Consider the following 16,560-nt stretch of genomic DNA (forward strand, 5'->3'; position numbering starts at 1 on the left):
TTCCGTGCAAGACTCTGGCTTAGGTCAGGGCCTGGGAGTAGATCAGGGAGCAAGGATTGAAGGGAACGAGCTATCTCCTTCTAAAGAGGCTGATTTCTTGCCTTTCTGAAGCTCATGGGATAAGAAAAGGATATCAAGAAAGACCCAAAGAAATAGCCTAGACGTTGCTTGGGCCATTTTATTTTATTTACTTATTTTTTGCTTAGCCATTAAATGTCACAATGTGCATGGCAGATATTAGGATTGTAGCTTTTCCTGACTATTGTGTTCACTTAGTCCTTCAAAAGATGTTTTTATTGAGTACCTACTCTATGCCAGGCGCTGTGAAATTCTTGTTCTACTATTTGTAGCAATCGCTCTTTTGTAGTTTCTGTAGTTTTCCCTTTTTTAGTTGTCTGGTTTGATCACTTTATTTTTCTTCAAGAACTGGGTGTCTCAGAATCCATCATCTCTGAGGCAGTTAAATGTATTTACTTAAAGGTTAGTGGGGTTTGGTCATTATTCATATGATTGCAATTTCTTCATGGTTGTCCCTTGAATATCTTTCAGCATTACTGAGAAACTGCTGTGGGCACTGTGCTTGGTGCCATGTGGTGGCTGGAATCAGCTCTGACCTGGCTTCCTTCCCTTAGGGAAGCTATTAGGATACTGCAGGACCCACACTTTCTTTTTTTTATGATAATTTTTTATTATGTTATGTTAGTCACCATACAGTACATCCTTAGTTTTTGATGTAGTGTTCCATGATTCATTGTTTACGTATAACACCCAGTGCTCCATGCAATATGTGCCCTCCTTAATACCCATCACCTACCTAGCCCAGTCCCCCAGTCCCCTCCCCTCTGAAGCCCTCAGTTTGTTCAGGACCCACACTGTTATACCCTTTTAGCATTTTCCAGAAGCAAGATAAATTTGGCCCCAACTCAGGACCTTAGGGATGCTTGCAAATATAACGGCCCAGCCTCAGGAAGGAGGTCGTCTACCTTCCCACCCATTACAGGGGGTTCCTGACTCTGGGTAGGATTTTGTTTCTAGAAGTGAGCTCTGGAATACAGGTCTCATCTACTTCCAAGACCCACAGGGACATGGCTCATCTTGAACAAAGTGCCAGCTCCTGTCTTGCCATTGAGAGGAAAGAAGGGGTGCACCCTGGGGGTAGCCTTGCTTCATCATTTCTCCTCTGATTCTCATCAGGCCCAGCAGGGAAGGAAGGTGGGAGAATTCCAATTTGTCTGAAGACCAGACAGGAGGGGGACACCCGGGGCTATGTCTGTCTTTGCCATTGCCTGGGTGACCTTAACAAGGTTGTCCTAATAAACACGAAGTTTTGCTCTCGCCTGTGTTGGGTACTCTAGCAAACAAATTAGATGGATGTGGCCCCTGCTTTCCAGAAACTTCAGCTTCATTTCTCCCATCTGTTACATATGGAGAAAACAACCCATGTGCAGGTATTATCCCTGCCATGGATCTGGTGGGTTAGCTTGAGTGAGTCATCTCGTCTCAGTTTCTCTATCTGTAAATGTGGAGGATGGCGGTTGGATGGCATGTCATCTGGAGTACTCCCAGTCCTGGCTAACAGGAGTCCTCAATTCAACAATGAAGTCATGGCAGCGAACTTGTATTGGACCCTTGTGAGGAAAGGCAAGAGAGAAATCAAATCTTAACACTCTGTTTCTTATTGAATTTAAACCAGCTTTCTGATGTCACACTCTTAGGAGCCCTCGCCTGTCATGATTAATGTATATGCCCCAAGTTGTCCATGCATTTCTCCACGGAGGTAGAGTTTGGACTTAAGGCAGAGAGCTGGGGGTAGTGGGGAAGTTGCAGAATGCTGGGGCCTGAGCAAGGTGGGAATGGCAACTTCCTGCTCAAATATTTAGTGTCCAAGATTCTCTCTTGGTTGTCCGTACTAATCAGAGATCTCACTGAAGTTGTCTCCTGAACTCACCATAAATTATTCACAGCAAACCACTGAACCTTCACGTGCACATGGCACATGTATTTAAATCCCCCATACGATGCCAGGCACATTCAGAGCCCAATAAATAGTCTGTGCGCCTGGCCAGCTGCTCGCTCCTTCACCCTCCGTCGCTAGCTCTGGAGGAGACTTCTCCCCGCCTACCCCCTCCCCACCAGCGGTGTGACCTGAGGAAGAGGCAGCCGCGCGGATATTGGAGGAGCTAGAAGGCAGAGCCCCGCCCACCACAATTTGGGCGACTTTCTGCGGAGTCCGGTGGGCCGGACTGCGCCCTCATTGGTCGAGGGTCCCGTAGGTGGGCGGGGCATCCCGGCCGCCCAACTCGCCGTTGTCCCCTCCCCACCTGCGCCGAAAGTGGCCTCGGGTTGACAACAGCTAAGCAGCCGCGGCAGCTGCTCTCTGGCTGGCACCCTTACCCCCGGCCCACCCCAGGCTCCGCGCGTGCCCCGGACGGGAGCCGTTCTTCCTGCAGTCACCTCCTGCCCACTGGCCGCTGTGTCAGGGTCTCGAACCCCAAGTGGTGGACGCGGCCTCCAGGTAGGAGTTAGGGCGACGTCAGGCAAAAATCCGGACCAACGGGGCCTCCCGGGCCCCCTCGCTCGGCCTAGTCTCCGGCGCGCTCTGGCCAGCCCCGGCTTTTAGCGGTTCGGCAGGGCAGCGCACGCCGGACGGAGACGCGGAGGAAGCCGCCGAACCACCTTCGCCCCCGGGGATTTGGGGTAGGAGTCGCCGAAGTTCGGGGAGCCCCTGAGCCCGCTGGCAGCGCTTCTCCCGAGGGAAGCTCCGCGAGTCGGGTGGCAGAAGAAGCCTTTCCGCCCGTTATCCCGGGCCTGGCCGCAGTCTGGAGCCGTAGCTCTGGGGCTTTGGAGGGGGACTGGAACTGGGCAGGGGTGGCAGCCCTTCGGGCTCTCTGTCACCTCGCCTACCCTTTTCCTTCCTCTGCTTTTGAGGGCATTTCCAGGAATCCCCGGTCGGGCCCTATGGGCTTTCCGTTTGGCCATTGTCCTCCCTTCTGAGAAGAGCTCTGGACTTTCCTGGTACTAAAGAAGCTGTGGGGATCAAGTGAAAACCTTTGGATAAGTCGCATCCTTCACGGCTCAGTTTCCCCATGAAGTCCCAAATGGGTTTGGATTACAGAAGCTCTGAGGAAAGGCTTCCTTCTAGTGGAAGTTTTTGGGATTTCCAAATTAGGTAGTCTGGGGTTCTCTCCATTTCTCTTCTCCCAAGACTCTTTAAAGTGGAGCACTGAATTAGGACTCAGGAAACTGGGGTTCAACCACTAATTCATGTGACCTTAGGTGTGTCATGCTGCTTCTATGGGCCAGTGTTTTCAACTGTACTCCAGCACTTTGAGCTGCACTCAGCTTCAGGTGGAGGGCTGGCTTTTGGTATCTAAAGGGCCAGTCTTTTCCATGACATTTTGACTTGTCCCACGGTTCCAGGCTCCTCACTGGTAGGTGAAAGGTTGCCTTTGAGATGCTTGGGGCGACAGGAGCTATGCAGATGGAAAGCTTTGCGGTGATTATGCAGCCAAGCCAGCTGGAAAACTAGCAGTGGTGGGAAGGTGAGCAGGACAGCAGCCAGACTGAAGGTGGGGAGGAGCGGGGCCAACTCAGAGCCTGGGACCCCAGAGGTTGGGCTGGAGAAGCCTGGCTTGTCTCTGTCCCCCTTGGAGCCCCGAGGTCTGCCCACCTAGGAGGAGAGGGTGATGAATCACACCCAGGGCTATTTTCAAACCCTGACTCCTACTGTGGGACCTGTTCCCTCCCCCACTCTAAGGGTTGCTGTCTCCACCCACCGTCTTTTCTTACTGCTCTGAATTTTCCCCTCACTTCCATCTGCCTGGAATAAAAGGAAGACAATTTCTATCTGGGAATGGGGAGGCAGACAGCCCAAGGGCATAGAGAAAGAGGGATGGCTGCCGGTGGTTTATGAATGGTTGATGGAGCAAGTGGGTAAGAGTGTGATGGGAATGATGGTGTTGGGGGTTCTTTGACCCTAAAGCTACAGCTACCGTATCGCTGGACCTTCCGGGATTGGTCCTCACTTCCGGGATTTGACCTCTGTCCAATTTCGTTCTGGATTTGGGGTTTGGAATTTTTGCTCCTTGGACCTCTGTCATTAGGGCTAGAAAACACTACATGGACAGAATTCCGTTTCCCTTCTTCGCTGGCCTTCTGTCCACCTCTTAAGCAACTCTTAGAGAAGTATGTTAACTTCCCTGAGCATCTGCAGCTCCCCTCCCCCATCGGGAGAGGAGACAGAGTTGAGAGATAGCTGGAGGTGTTTAGAGCAAGAACAGGGGCAGAAGGTGCATAAAGGGGCTGTGTATCTTGTGTGGGCTGGGGAGTGGGGCATGAGTTGTGCAGGGTGGATGGAAGGGCCTTTCTTATTAAAGCACACCTCCCGACTTTGAGCACAGGAGCAAAGAAAGTGGCACAAAGGGGTCTGAACTTTGACCCTCTCTGCCTTCTTGAAGTTTTAAAATTCTGCCCTCAGGGCTAGGGATTGGAGAGGGAGCAGGAGGACCCCTGGAGCCAGCTACAGGGATACCAGCAGCAACACAAAAGCGAGAAGGTTCCAAAGGGAGGAGAGGATGGAGTCTCTAATCTGGATGCTGTTGCAGCTGCTGGTGCTTTTCTGCTAGGACACTCTTGGAGTTCTCTGGTCCAGCCACAGAAAGTTCAGGTTCAGGGGATGGCAGGCTTAATGAAAGCAGACTGTGCCCTTACCTTTTTGGAGAAGGTGGGGTAAAGGGTCTTTGGCTGGAAGAAGGAATTGCCTCTGGCTGGGATAAAATAGAACTTTTTCCTTGGGCTTCAAGTTTGGGTAAGATCAAGTGCCTTGGCCCTGGGCCCTTGGGAGGCTATTATCAGATAAAATAGAGATAAATGATCTCAAAAATACAAGGGCTCTAGGATGGGAAGTGGGAGCTCCCCCAACCTGCAACCCTAAACAAAGTAGTCGAGCACAGGCCTGGGCACGCATTTGCTGGTGTCAAGTGTTCCTAAGGCTCTTTTCATCTGTGAGCCGCGGTCTTGGTTTGTGTGTATGTGAGGAGGGGGGACTAGTCCTCGAATCAGTCTGTCACAGGTCTGAAATGCTGTGTTTGTGTGTTGAGTCTCCTCTTGCCCAATGCTCCACTTTGGGAACTCAACATGTAGCCGATTGCTGTCCCTTTTACCCCAACCCTTAGGGCTCTGGTACAGGTAACTGGGCGTTGAGTTTCTCAGGAATCCAGGGTGGTGTGGGGCAAAGCGCAGGAGACTGGGAGCTGGACATACGGGAGGTTTAAATAGAGGCCGCACTGCTCCACTTGTGACCTCTTGGACTCTCGGCTCTTGATTTCTCCCCACTGTTTCCACTTCACTGGCTTAAACAAGGGGATCCATGGCTAAGTGCCTTGTAAACTACCAAGTACTGTACAAATTTTTGGTCATTAAGCTCAGGCTTGGCTAGGTCTTGCGGAGGACAGAGAGTGTAACCCCCACCCTCAGGGCATCTGCCATGTAGTTTGGGGGTTAGTGGCATAAATAATTCAAGGCCTACTTAGTCTTTACCTCAGTGAGGACTTTTTAAAAGAAATCGTTATGAAGACTTTCAATACAATATATTGAATATATATCAATATAATATAAAAGAGACAATGAGTGTAATCAGGCTCCGTGTGCTCATCAGCCGACTTCAACAGCCATCAGCCCATGGCTATAATCCTGCCTATTAACAGCTCCATCTTAACTTCACCTTCCTTCTTGTTATTTTGAAACAAATCCCAGACATCTTATCAACTTATCTATAAGTAGTTCAATATATATCTCTTAAAGATAAGGATTCCTAAAAAAATAGCTACTGTACCATTAGCACATCTAGAACGGCCCCTTAATATCATCAGATATCCTGACAGTGTTCGTATTTCCAATGGTCGAGGGGGCTGTTTTGCCCTTGCCCGGGGAGGCCTGACTAGGGAACCCTTGCTTTTGACTGAAGGGAAGGTGACTGACAGGGGTGAGGCAGTGACATTTGAGCTGAAGCTCTGAAGAGAGGCCCAGGCAAAGTCAGAGCTGGAGAAATTAGGGAGCCCTAGCCCCTCATTTTACAGCGCTAGCCACAGTCTCCGGGACTGCAGCTCCGGAGGCCGACTTGTGGAATCTTCTTGTGGAAACTTTGTGCCTTGCTCTTCTAGCATTAAATGGGGTAAACTCTCCCACTTGCCTCCCCAGTTCCAGGGCCACCCAGGAGCTTGAGGTCAGCAGGCCTGGGAGAATTCCTGGGAGGCTCCTCTCCTCCTGGCCCCTCCCCTGGCCCCTGAGGCCACTTTGGAGCAAAACAGGATGCGTTCAGGATGAGCGTCTTTCCCAGCTTGTCATCTAATCACCAAGGCCCAGCTTGGAGCTTCCTCTCTCATTCATGATAAAAACCCTCACTGTCTCCCCTTTCCCTCCGCCTCAGTAAGGGTGTGCTGACTTCCTCCACATCCGGGCCAGCCCTCCTCCACCCCCATGTGGAGCTGAGGGAGAGCTTCCCTGTCCAGGCCTCTCTTCCCACTGCTCCAGAGCAGTCTGTGAGAGGTGTGGCGAGACCCCATGAGCGTTCTCCCTGGCTGCGGCCTCCTGCTCTTGGGCTGTCCTTGGGAAAGGAGTGGCTCCTTTCCAACAAGCCTGGGGTCCTGCCACTGCTTGGTTAATGATTGAGCCACATAATAACCACCTTGAAAAGTCACCTCTGGGGGATGGCCATTAACTAATTCCCTGTCCACCCCAGGCCTTAAGGGGATCCCATCTTAACCCTCACCTCCCCCAAGGGGACACTAACAAACATTCCTTCACAGGAACTTCTGGGGCCAATTAAACGTCTGCCCCTCTGTCTTCGTTTGGGCAAACAGAAGTTGTTATTCACGTTGCTGAGAGACACACATTCATCTGGGTGGTTATCGAGAGGGTGAGGGAGTTAAGTTGATAGCGATTCGGATGGGCAGTGGGGTTAGGGGGATCTTTAGGCATCAGAGTCAGAAGGGGCTGGGGGTGTTTCCAGGAGCACTTGACCCCCTAAGATCAATTTGAAAGAGCGAGAAATACCCCCCCCAAAGGATCTGCCGTTATTGGGGCTGTTTGTGTGTCTGTTTTCAGTACAGCTGTGGGGCCCTCCTCCTTGCTAGGCAGGGACATGAGCTGTCAGCCACACTGCTGCTGCTGCTGTAAGGCTGAGGCCTCTGTGGTGGAGGAAGAGACCTTCCTCTGAGAGCCTGTATCTTGACAAGCAGTGGGAATTGGGAAGGGTCAGGCCAGGTCCCATTCAGAAAGCTCTGAACCCCAAGCAGTTTTCTGAAATTTCAGTGAGAAGAGAAAGAACCAGCATTTCGGGAACCATGTGGGCCTACTATAGAGTCCGCAAGCCTGGCTTCTGGTTGTGCCTCTCTGTAGCTATCTACCTGAATGACATTTGCTTTCTCTGGGCCTCAGTTTCCACCATTTAAAAACTGGCAGGGCAGGTGGCATGCACTCAGTGGTCTCTCAGGTTCCGTTGCAGCTGTAAGATTATGCATTCCCAGCCAAACCTTTTGCTTGTCCACAAGACAAAGGTCAGTTGGCTTTAAGTTCTGCCAGGCCTGGTCACTAAATTTCGCCAGTTGACTGGTCAGTTTGGGCTGACCAGGCCTTGAACTGCCACAGCTTAGGTTTTCCTTGAGCATGGGCTTTTGTGCAGTTTGCTCTCCAGCCCCCTCCCCATGTTTGTGTGTGTCCCGAGTGGCCACCCTCTGACCCATTCAGCCACAAGTTAATGAGTGACCTGCTCTCCCTGGATAGTAGCAGCCCAAGGTGCTCCTGGGATCCCAGGTCTCTGTGGGAAGCGGCCAAGGGCTTAGCCAGCTCCAGTCAGTCACCTTTATGCTTTCTCCCACAATACCGCAGAGGTAGGGAGCAGACTGAGCTCCGGGGAGAAGGGCCTTTAGAGGACACTCGGTCCCACTCTCCTTGTGAACCCAGATCTTCCCACCAGGTATTTGTGCAGCACCACCTTCAGTACCTGAGAGCACAATGTTTCAAAGCAGTTGCTTTCATTCATGGACCGTCCAAAAGCATTTGCTTATGTTGAACTGAATGCCATATCCCTGTGGCTTCTACAGCCCTGGGTCCCAGCTCTGCCCCCTGGGACCACCTAGCCAGTGTCTGTTCTCTCTGACTTGCAGAGGTCTGAGGATGGAACCCAAGTACCCCTGCCTCTTCCCTAGGCCAAACAGCCTCAGTTCCTCCAAGTACTTCTCAGGGGACCTGAGACCAGTCCCCTTTGCAGCCTCGTTACTGTCTTCTGCACATGCTACTGTTTGGGGCCCTGGGAATGCGGAATGGGGCTCTGGAAGTCCCTCAATCCCCTCTGTTTATTTCTAGCCTGAACTTTTCTACAAGATTTCTCTGTTATTTTTCTGGTGACTCCAGCAGGTGCCTTCTGAACCCCCAGAGTCCTGGGTCCAAACACCTCATAGAGCTCTCTGATATGTTTGTTGGTCTGGTCCGGCCAGCTCTCATGACTGGGGAGCCCTTGGAGTCTAGGGCCTTCTTCTTGGTGCCCTCATAGCAGAGGGCAAGTCTGATGAGAGGAGGTGCTCCCTTTTGATGAGTTGACTGCAGTATACCCTGTGGGGGCTGCCAGTATATCCTGTTTTCCTGCCACTTGCTTTCTTCCCTTGAGCTGGTGGAGGTGGGGGGAAGGGGATATTTTGAGGAGCATCAAAGCCGGAAATGAGTATGAGCCATGCCCACAGTGGGGCCTAGAAGGATGAATCAGACAGGGAGAAACACCAACTCAGCCATTCCTCCTCTGCAGTTGACGATGATGACCACGATGAGTCTTCCTATTTCTTTCCATTTCCAAGGCACTTTCACTTCCACGATTCTGTTCTGTTTTCAGAGCAGCCTGGGAGGATAAGCAGTGTGATCCTTGCTGATGCCCACCTGGGGCCCAGATGGGGCAAGGGCCTGGTCTCCGAGGAGAGAGGATTTGGAGCCCAGGTCTCCTGATGCTCAGCCCTCCCTATTTCCCCCAAACCACACCCGGCAGCTAAGGCAGCTAGGGCTGACTCGGCAGCTTCCTCACCACAGAGGAACCTCTGCCCAGGCTGCAACTCTGTTCCCATGGTAGAGGGAGCAACCTCCAGGGGAGGTGACCAAGGATTTCCTGTCCTTTATCTGGGCTGGCCCAAGGCTGGCCTGTCTGAGGTGTGAGACACACACTTGCAGCCAGCTTTTCTGCTCCAGGCCAAGGTCAAGCCAGGCTGGGGCTACGAGCAGGCAGTTTGGGAAGTGCTTGGCCCCAGACGTCTGGCCAGAGCAGTCCCCACCTAGGCAGGGCTTTCTAAATGGGAAAAACTAAAAGGGACATGTGGGAAAGGGGCCAGAATGGAGATGAAGCAAAACGCATGCTGAATCATATACATGGAGCTTGGGGCAGCAAAGTGTCATGGTGCGGGAGCAGGGGCTCTGGGATGAACAACACTGGGTAGACTTTAGGCAGATTACTTAACCTCTGTGAGCCTCCATTTTGTCAGCTGTAAAATGGAGCTGTATGTACCTACCTCATGGGGTTGTTGAGTAGCAAGTCCAATATGAACAGAATTCTCACAATTATTGTTGTTTAGTGGTACTTTCTGCCACCTTGTCTTGTTGCTGTTTTTCACTGACCCGGGCCTGTGCGGTGCTCAAACATGCTGCCCCCTAGGCCTTAGGTCGGGCCCTCTGTCCTTCAGATTCCACTTCCTCCAGAAAAGCATTCCTTGGCCACACCCACCTGTATGGAGGGATCCTTGTGGCATTTATGACCATGACCATGATAATGACAATGATAATAGTGAACTCTTCTAAATTCTTGACACATTTGAACTTATTTAGCTCCCATGGTGATTCTGTAAGGTAGGTACGGCTATCCTCATCCACATTTTACATATGAAGAAATAGGCAGGGAGAGGCTCAAAGAAGAACGTACTCAAGGTCACATGGCTGGGGAATGATGTAACTGGGATCAGGACCCAGGCAGGCTGAGTCCATCGCCCACACCCTTAACAATGGTGCCACGCCTCTCCTTCTCCCTTTCTTGGGTGCCCGGCCAGGCGGCCTGAGCTTGGGCTTGGGTCTCCCTTCTGCCCCTGACTGCTTATTTTACCCACCAGTGATCAGTCACTCCTGGGCAGACAATCCCTAGGTCCTTGCCTGCCCCCTCCCCACCAAGGAGGACAGGTGGAGAGGAGAGAAATATCAAAGGGCTGGGGATCGAGGCTCTAAAGCAGAGCTGCACTGTTGGGGGACGGTGTGCAGGAGGAAGCTGGGGAGGTGGTTCTGACGGCGGCAGGCCTGCCTAATGAGCACCTTCCAGCACGAGGGGTGGAGAATAGGGAGCTGGGTGGCATCAGGGAAGAAGAGACATTATAACGAGCTCTCCTGACAATCAGCTTTCGTTATTTAAAAGGTGTGGGTGGTGAGGGGCAGGCAGGAGGCTGGCTGGATTAACTTTCGTGACCCCTCCAGCTGGTGTGGCCCATGCTGGTATTGGGCTGGAGGGGTAAGCTTTTGTCCAGAAGCTCTAGCCCTCCCCACAATGTTCCCACCTCAGGGCCCTTGGGGGGCTACAAACTTCCTTCCTATAGGCTGTACCAGCTGTCAGCTCCATTGCTTTCGAGCACATTCTCTGTGATCTTGCCTCCAAACGGGGGCCAGGGAGTGCTTCGGAGGACAGCCCCATCTTAGCTTCTGCCTCCCTGGGGAGTATGGGCCTGGTAGCTCCTCTGGCCAGGTGCTCCAGGAGAATTTGGCTTTTGTTCAGTTTTAGACCTTGGTGCTTAGCATGGGGCCTGGCACCAAATAGGAGTGGATTTGGAGGGCAGAGCCTAGGGAGACCATATGGGAACCGATCAACAGGACGGCTATGGGCATTTAGGCAGGCTCCTGGCCCCCATCTGTAGTCCAGTGGAAGCCACTTAAACTTCTGTAACCTTAGTTTCCCCATTTGTGCAATAGGTCTGCTTTGAACAGGGCTGCCATGGGGACCAAATGAGATGTGGGATGGTCAAGTGTTTTCTCTACTGATGGGAAGTTACTTCAGGCTAAGTGTTCATGCTGCAAAACTCCTGGTGTATGTTTATTGTGTCTATGGCCAAAGTGACTTCTCCTATTTGATGAAAAGAATTCTACCTGGTGGACTTGGAGGATTCTGAATCCACACTGCCTGGATTTGCATCTTGACCCGCCACTTCCTAGCGGCTGATTTGGGGCAAGTTACTCAATATCTCTGGGCCTTAGTTTTCTGTCTGTCAAATAGAAATTTCATAGCACTTACCCCCCATAGGGTTGTTGTCAAGATTCAGTGATAGAAACCATATAAAAAGTACTTATGCCTGGGACACAACACTGACTCAGAACCCTTTGGTTGTTATTGTTGTTATCTCATTTTATACTTGCAAAAACCTCCTGTTGTCAGTGCTAAATCATATCGCTATTTTACAGATAAGGACACCGAAGCACAGAGAATTAAGTCTTGCCCAATCTGATCTGTGTAAAGTTCTTAGCTCAGGGCCTGGCACATAGTAAGTACTCAGTAAATATTAGTGTTTTATCTTAATTATTACTCATAATTGTATTCAGTATCATAAGTATTGTTATCAATAAGGAGCACAACCACAGCTAAGAAGTAGCAGAGCCCAGACTAAAAGCCACATTCTCAGATTGCTAGCCTGTTAGTCTTCCCACTGCACCCCAAAACCTCTGTTTCTAGATATCACACAGCTGTTTGGTCACCAATTTGGATTCTCCTTCCTTTCACCCCACATGGCCTGAGCGTGCACGTTGCCACCCCCTGCCCACAAAGCCAAGGCCCTGGCCCTCCCCTTTCTGCCCAGAATCACAGCCCTCCCTTTGGCTGCAGGGCTCAGGGGAGGCTTGTCACCACTGGCTTCCAGAGGGGGGAATAGACCCTGTGAAGAGGCTGCTTCTCTCAGGCCCATTTTCTGTCAGAGATGATTTTTTTTCGGGATCTCAGGGTGGGGCCAGGTTCCTTTAAGGCATTTCCTGCCCGGGAGTTTAAATTTGGCCTCAGCAAAAGGAAAAGGAAGTAGGCAAGGGGGGTGGGATGTAGAAGTGGTGGCACCGGGTCAAAATGGGCGAGTGCCAAGACTTCACAGGCCAAGAGAGGAAGCAGGAGATGGCGCATGTCCCTTCTCATGTCGGCTTGGAGGCCCTCGCAGGAGCTCGGGATAGAAGAGCTGAGGCTTCCTTGAGGCCAGAATGCCTTCACCCTCAGGCAGAGATTATTTTTCCTTTTTACACCTCTAGGCCTTGGTGGTTTCTGCCTGGCGGAAAGGTGTTTTGCTGGTCATGTAGTTGGCTGAGTTGCAGGTACGTCTCCTCAGTTCTGTGTCTTTGCTATAGTGATGCCAGAGGAATGGGTGGAGTCAGAGGCCCGCACAGTGTTTCGCTGGAAAGCAGGACTTCCTGTCTAGGTGTTGCCAGAACATTCTGTAGCCCTTACCACACTGCAGTGGGGATACTGAGACAAATAGGACCCTATGCTGTGAGACTCTGGTTGAGTGGGGGAGACAGTCTCATGTGCTGCTGAGAAGGTAATGGAAATATGTAAGGGGTCATTTAATTTAAATGAGCCGTTGAGTGGCAGGGGATTAGGGAGATATCAGGGGAGGAAGACTTCATGGGGCATTTGACCTCCATCTTGATAGATAATGGGAGTTTGCAGCTTCAAGTCAGGCTGGGTCTAGGGTGTAGAAGGCCTCAAGTGCCACATGGAAAGCAGTCGGCGTCTGCCCTGGGCTGTGGGCAGTGGGGAGCCTGCTAGGCTGCAGACTAGGAGAGCGGCCAGGTCAGAGCTGGGCTCTTATAAGAAGAAGCTGGCAGGACACCTGTTGAAAGGAGAGACTAGAGGCCGGGAACTTGGAGGGCTTAAGTAATCCAGGCATGCCAACCTAGAGCATGGCTGGGCGTGGGAAACCGTGACCACTTGGTGGAAAAGTCGGTAGAACTTGGTGACTAAATACATGAGTCGAGAGAGGACAGAACAGGATGACTAGTGGTTTAAGCCTGGGTGTTCGGGTGCCTTGGAAGGCAGGAGAGCAGGAGAGCCAGATCGGGAGGGGAAGATGGGTTTTGTCTTGGTCCCCACTGAACACCCTCACTGGAGTGTCCCAGAGGAGAATGTGCAGGAGGAGGACAGCTCCCTCCTACGGAACCAGCCAGCGCAAATCACACATACCCCTTCTCTGGGTCTAGATTTTGGTGAGTGGCCATTAGGAGATGGAAAAACTGAGGCCCAGACAGAGTTGGTGGCTTGCCCAAGGTCACCCAACAAGTTCCCAGTAGAGTTAAGGCTAGAATGTAGTTCTCCTGACCTTCAGTCCGATAAGCTTTCCACCCCTACCGTGGTGGAGAGCAGTTACCACTGGTCTACCATCTGCCCCAGACCAGTTAGGCTGGCATCTCTTGCTTCCAGGCTGGCGACTGGAGGTGATGGAGTAGTGCAGGACTGATGAAAACAGCCGTCCTTCCTTGTAACCATGACCTTGTCAGAGCACTTGGGACTGGGTTGGGGGCAGGATTCCCTGAGGGCAAGAGAGCTAATGGAGTGACTGTAGCAGAGCAGGTGGCAGCGGTGACCTTCACTGTCACAGGGAAGCCCTGGGCTGGGCAAGAATGTCAGCTGCCTGCTTTAACCCTGCTGTATCAAGTGCCAGCCTAGGAGACCACAGACTGGACTCTGGACCCAAATTTTCAAGCAGCCCCGGGAGGCCAGAGGCCTGGTTTAGCCACAGGGCCCTCATGAGCCTCCCTCACTTAAAGCTGCATACCAGATCTCAGGCTTCAGCTTCTTGGGGAGAGGGGCGCAGTTGGGGGTTTCTTGTGTAACTTCCATATTTATAAAAACTCCAAACTCAAACTGCCACCTGTCCCTGGCTGACCTGACCCTTCCTGCAAAGGACTGTCGGTGTCCACAGACAAGGGACCTCCACTGAATCATGCATCCAGTCTTTGCCTCATCCCTCAGGACATCCTCAAGGAAGGGTGGGGATACCTGGAAGTGCCTGAGGCCCCCAGTTAAACTGGAGGCTGAGCTCACAGTGCCACACTTCAGGTCTGGAATCAGCCTTTCTTTTGTTGTGGAGATTGTCCTGGCCTCTATTCAGTAGGTGCTAGTAGCATCCCTCCCCAGTTGCGATGACTGAGAATGTTTCTAAACATTGCCAAAGGTCCCCTGGGGCATAACATTGTCCCTGGTTGAGAATCCCTGAGGCTCTGTGGCTTTGGTGTGGACATGGAGCGTTAAGGAGAGAGGGGTATCAGAATGGAGAGCCACACATGTCAGCCTGCCACTAGCCAGCAAGAAGATTCAGTGGCTTCACTATGTCGCCATCCAGTCAAATGGTACTGTCCCTCCCTGGGCTGTGTGCCTTGGTGGTGCCTCAGTTCTGACAGGGAGACTCCAAAAGTGTTGCTCATATGGGCCCCGGAGCTTGGCATCCAGCTGTAGCCCTGGCTGTGATCAAGACTGGCGTCCCAACAGGTGCAGCAGGGGCCCCAAGTCCTGCCTGTGACCCAACAAGCTAGAGGCCAGCCAGTGGCTAGCACTGCCAAGCTAGCTGCTTGAAATCCAGCAGCCCTTACTGTGGCACCCCTGCTGTGAGGTTTGGAATGTGGGATGAAAGCTATTTCAGTCTTGTGTCTTTCTTCCCTTTGCCCTCCTCCCCTGTAAGAATCTAGTAAGAATTGTAATTACAGCTAAGAGCAGCAGTAGCAGGGAGAGGAGTGTACCCAATTTCCCAGAGGACAGGGTATCGCAGACCCCCCTGAATGTCCCGTCCAAGGTCAGGAGGGGAAGCCTTGGCAGTCGTAAAATTCATGACAGCTGTTAGTATGAGCCCTTGTGAGGGCTCCTCTCCCTCTGTCCCTCGGTGTGTGGGGTGCATAGCCAGACAGTCACCTGTTGTAGCATTTCTGCAAAGTTGAATGAAGCCCCACCTGAGGGATCCAAGGCTCAAGGCTGGGTGGGCACACTTCTTGTGGTCTAGGCTCCTTAGATGTATCCTTACAGGAGGGTGAAAGGAGCTGCTAATAACCACTTGGAGCCAAGAGAGATAGATTTCTGGCCCCTGCCAGAAAGCCAACATCTCTTCCTTAAATAGGATCCCTCTCTAGGAGTGAAGGTGGGCAAAGAAAACGGGCTTTGCATCTACCAAGAGAAATGAGCTGAGAAGCTGTTTGCCAGAACTTAGCATTTCCCTATAGCAGCAGGGCCTGGAGTGTTGGGGGGCCCTTCTGCCACTCTGGAATACCAGCTTGGCCTTACAAAGCCCACCTTGGAAACTTGGGTCATCACAAAGACAGTGGCATCCCAGGTCTTTCTCTACTGCCTCAGAACGCTGGCTTTTCCTCCTGTGCTCACTAAAGGTGGGAGAGACCATGCTGATACCAGACCTTGTTTGGGAGACACTTGTCCTACAGTGAGGGCCATGAAGGAGATGTCTTTCCAAATAGAAAGCAAAGTAAGGCAAAGGAAATCAGCACATTTGCTGAAAGCTTCCTTTTGGAGTAGGTCAGTTAACTGAATAGATTACCTTCACAAACACCCACAGAATTGCCCTCCCCTGTCCCACCATATGCATTCGTATTGCTGCTCATTGCTCTCTTGCTCCTTCACTTGAGCCTGGAGAGAACATGGACCAGTGATTCGAATGGGCCTGAGTCTGGCCTCTGGCTGGAATCTTTTCAGAGACCTACGCTGTGGCTTTTTAGCTGGCCATGTTTGTTCACGGCAGCGGTTCTCCATCTTGCCTACACTTTAGAATCATGTGGAAAGTTCTCAAAAACAGATGGAAACTTTCCCAGAGATTCTAATTTAATTGGTCATGACTGGGGCCCAGGCACCAGAATTTTTAAAAATATTTCCTTTCTTTCTTTCTTTCTTTCTTTCTTTCTTTCTTTCTTTCTTTCTTTCTTTCTCTCTCTCTCTCTCTCTCTCTTTCTTTCTTTCTTTCTTTCTTTCTCCCTTTCTTTCAGAGAGGGAGAGAGAGAAAGAGCATGTGAGCATGAGTAGGGGGTGGGGCAAAGGGAGAAGCAGGGAGCTGAGCAGGGAGCCTGACATGGGGCTCCATACCAGGACTCTGGGATCATGACCTGAGCCGAAGGCAGATACTTAACCAACTGAACCACCCAAGCGCCCCCAGGCACTGGAATTTTTAAAAGCTCTCAAATTATAATGTGCAGTCTGAGCTGAGAGGTTACTGTTTTGGCAGTAACAAGGACCCTTTGATCTGGGCCTCTGTGACATCCACCCATTGCTTGTCCTGGGCCCTGAGTCTTACCTGGTACCTATGCCTGAGCTGGGTTTTGGGTTGGGAAAGAGTAGGCAGAAGTGGGGTCTGGGCAGCTCTCTCAAAGCCCACGGAGTGACCACAAGACGGAAGGACTCAAGTCCCCCAAGTGTGGCATGAAGAGGGTGGGGCTTGTGATATTGGCTGGGTGAGGCCTGACCTCCCTCAACTTAGTTGCCCTTTTCTTTTCCTCCTAGCTCATGCTCACTTTTTTTTTTTTTTT

At 51.6% G+C, this 16,560-nt stretch overlaps 1 protein-coding gene across 1 annotated transcript in view; it reads left to right on the forward strand.

Moving 5' to 3' along the window:
- Positions 1-2,329: 2,329 nt before the first annotated feature.
- Positions 2,330-16,560, forward strand: part of LOC103682629 (stAR-related lipid transfer protein 8) — a 32,936-nt gene continuing 18,705 nt past the window's right edge. The window contains exon 1 of the mRNA XM_040630684.1: positions 2,330-2,515. The gene's annotated coding sequence lies outside the window, so the exon portion shown is untranslated. The remainder of the gene's footprint in view (positions 2,516-16,560) is intronic.

This window comes from Ursus maritimus, assembly GCF_017311325.1.
Source record: "Ursus maritimus isolate PB19 chromosome X unlocalized genomic scaffold, ASM1731132v1 scaffold_X1, whole genome shotgun sequence".
Classification (NCBI taxonomy): Eukaryota; Metazoa; Chordata; class Mammalia; order Carnivora; family Ursidae; genus Ursus; species Ursus maritimus.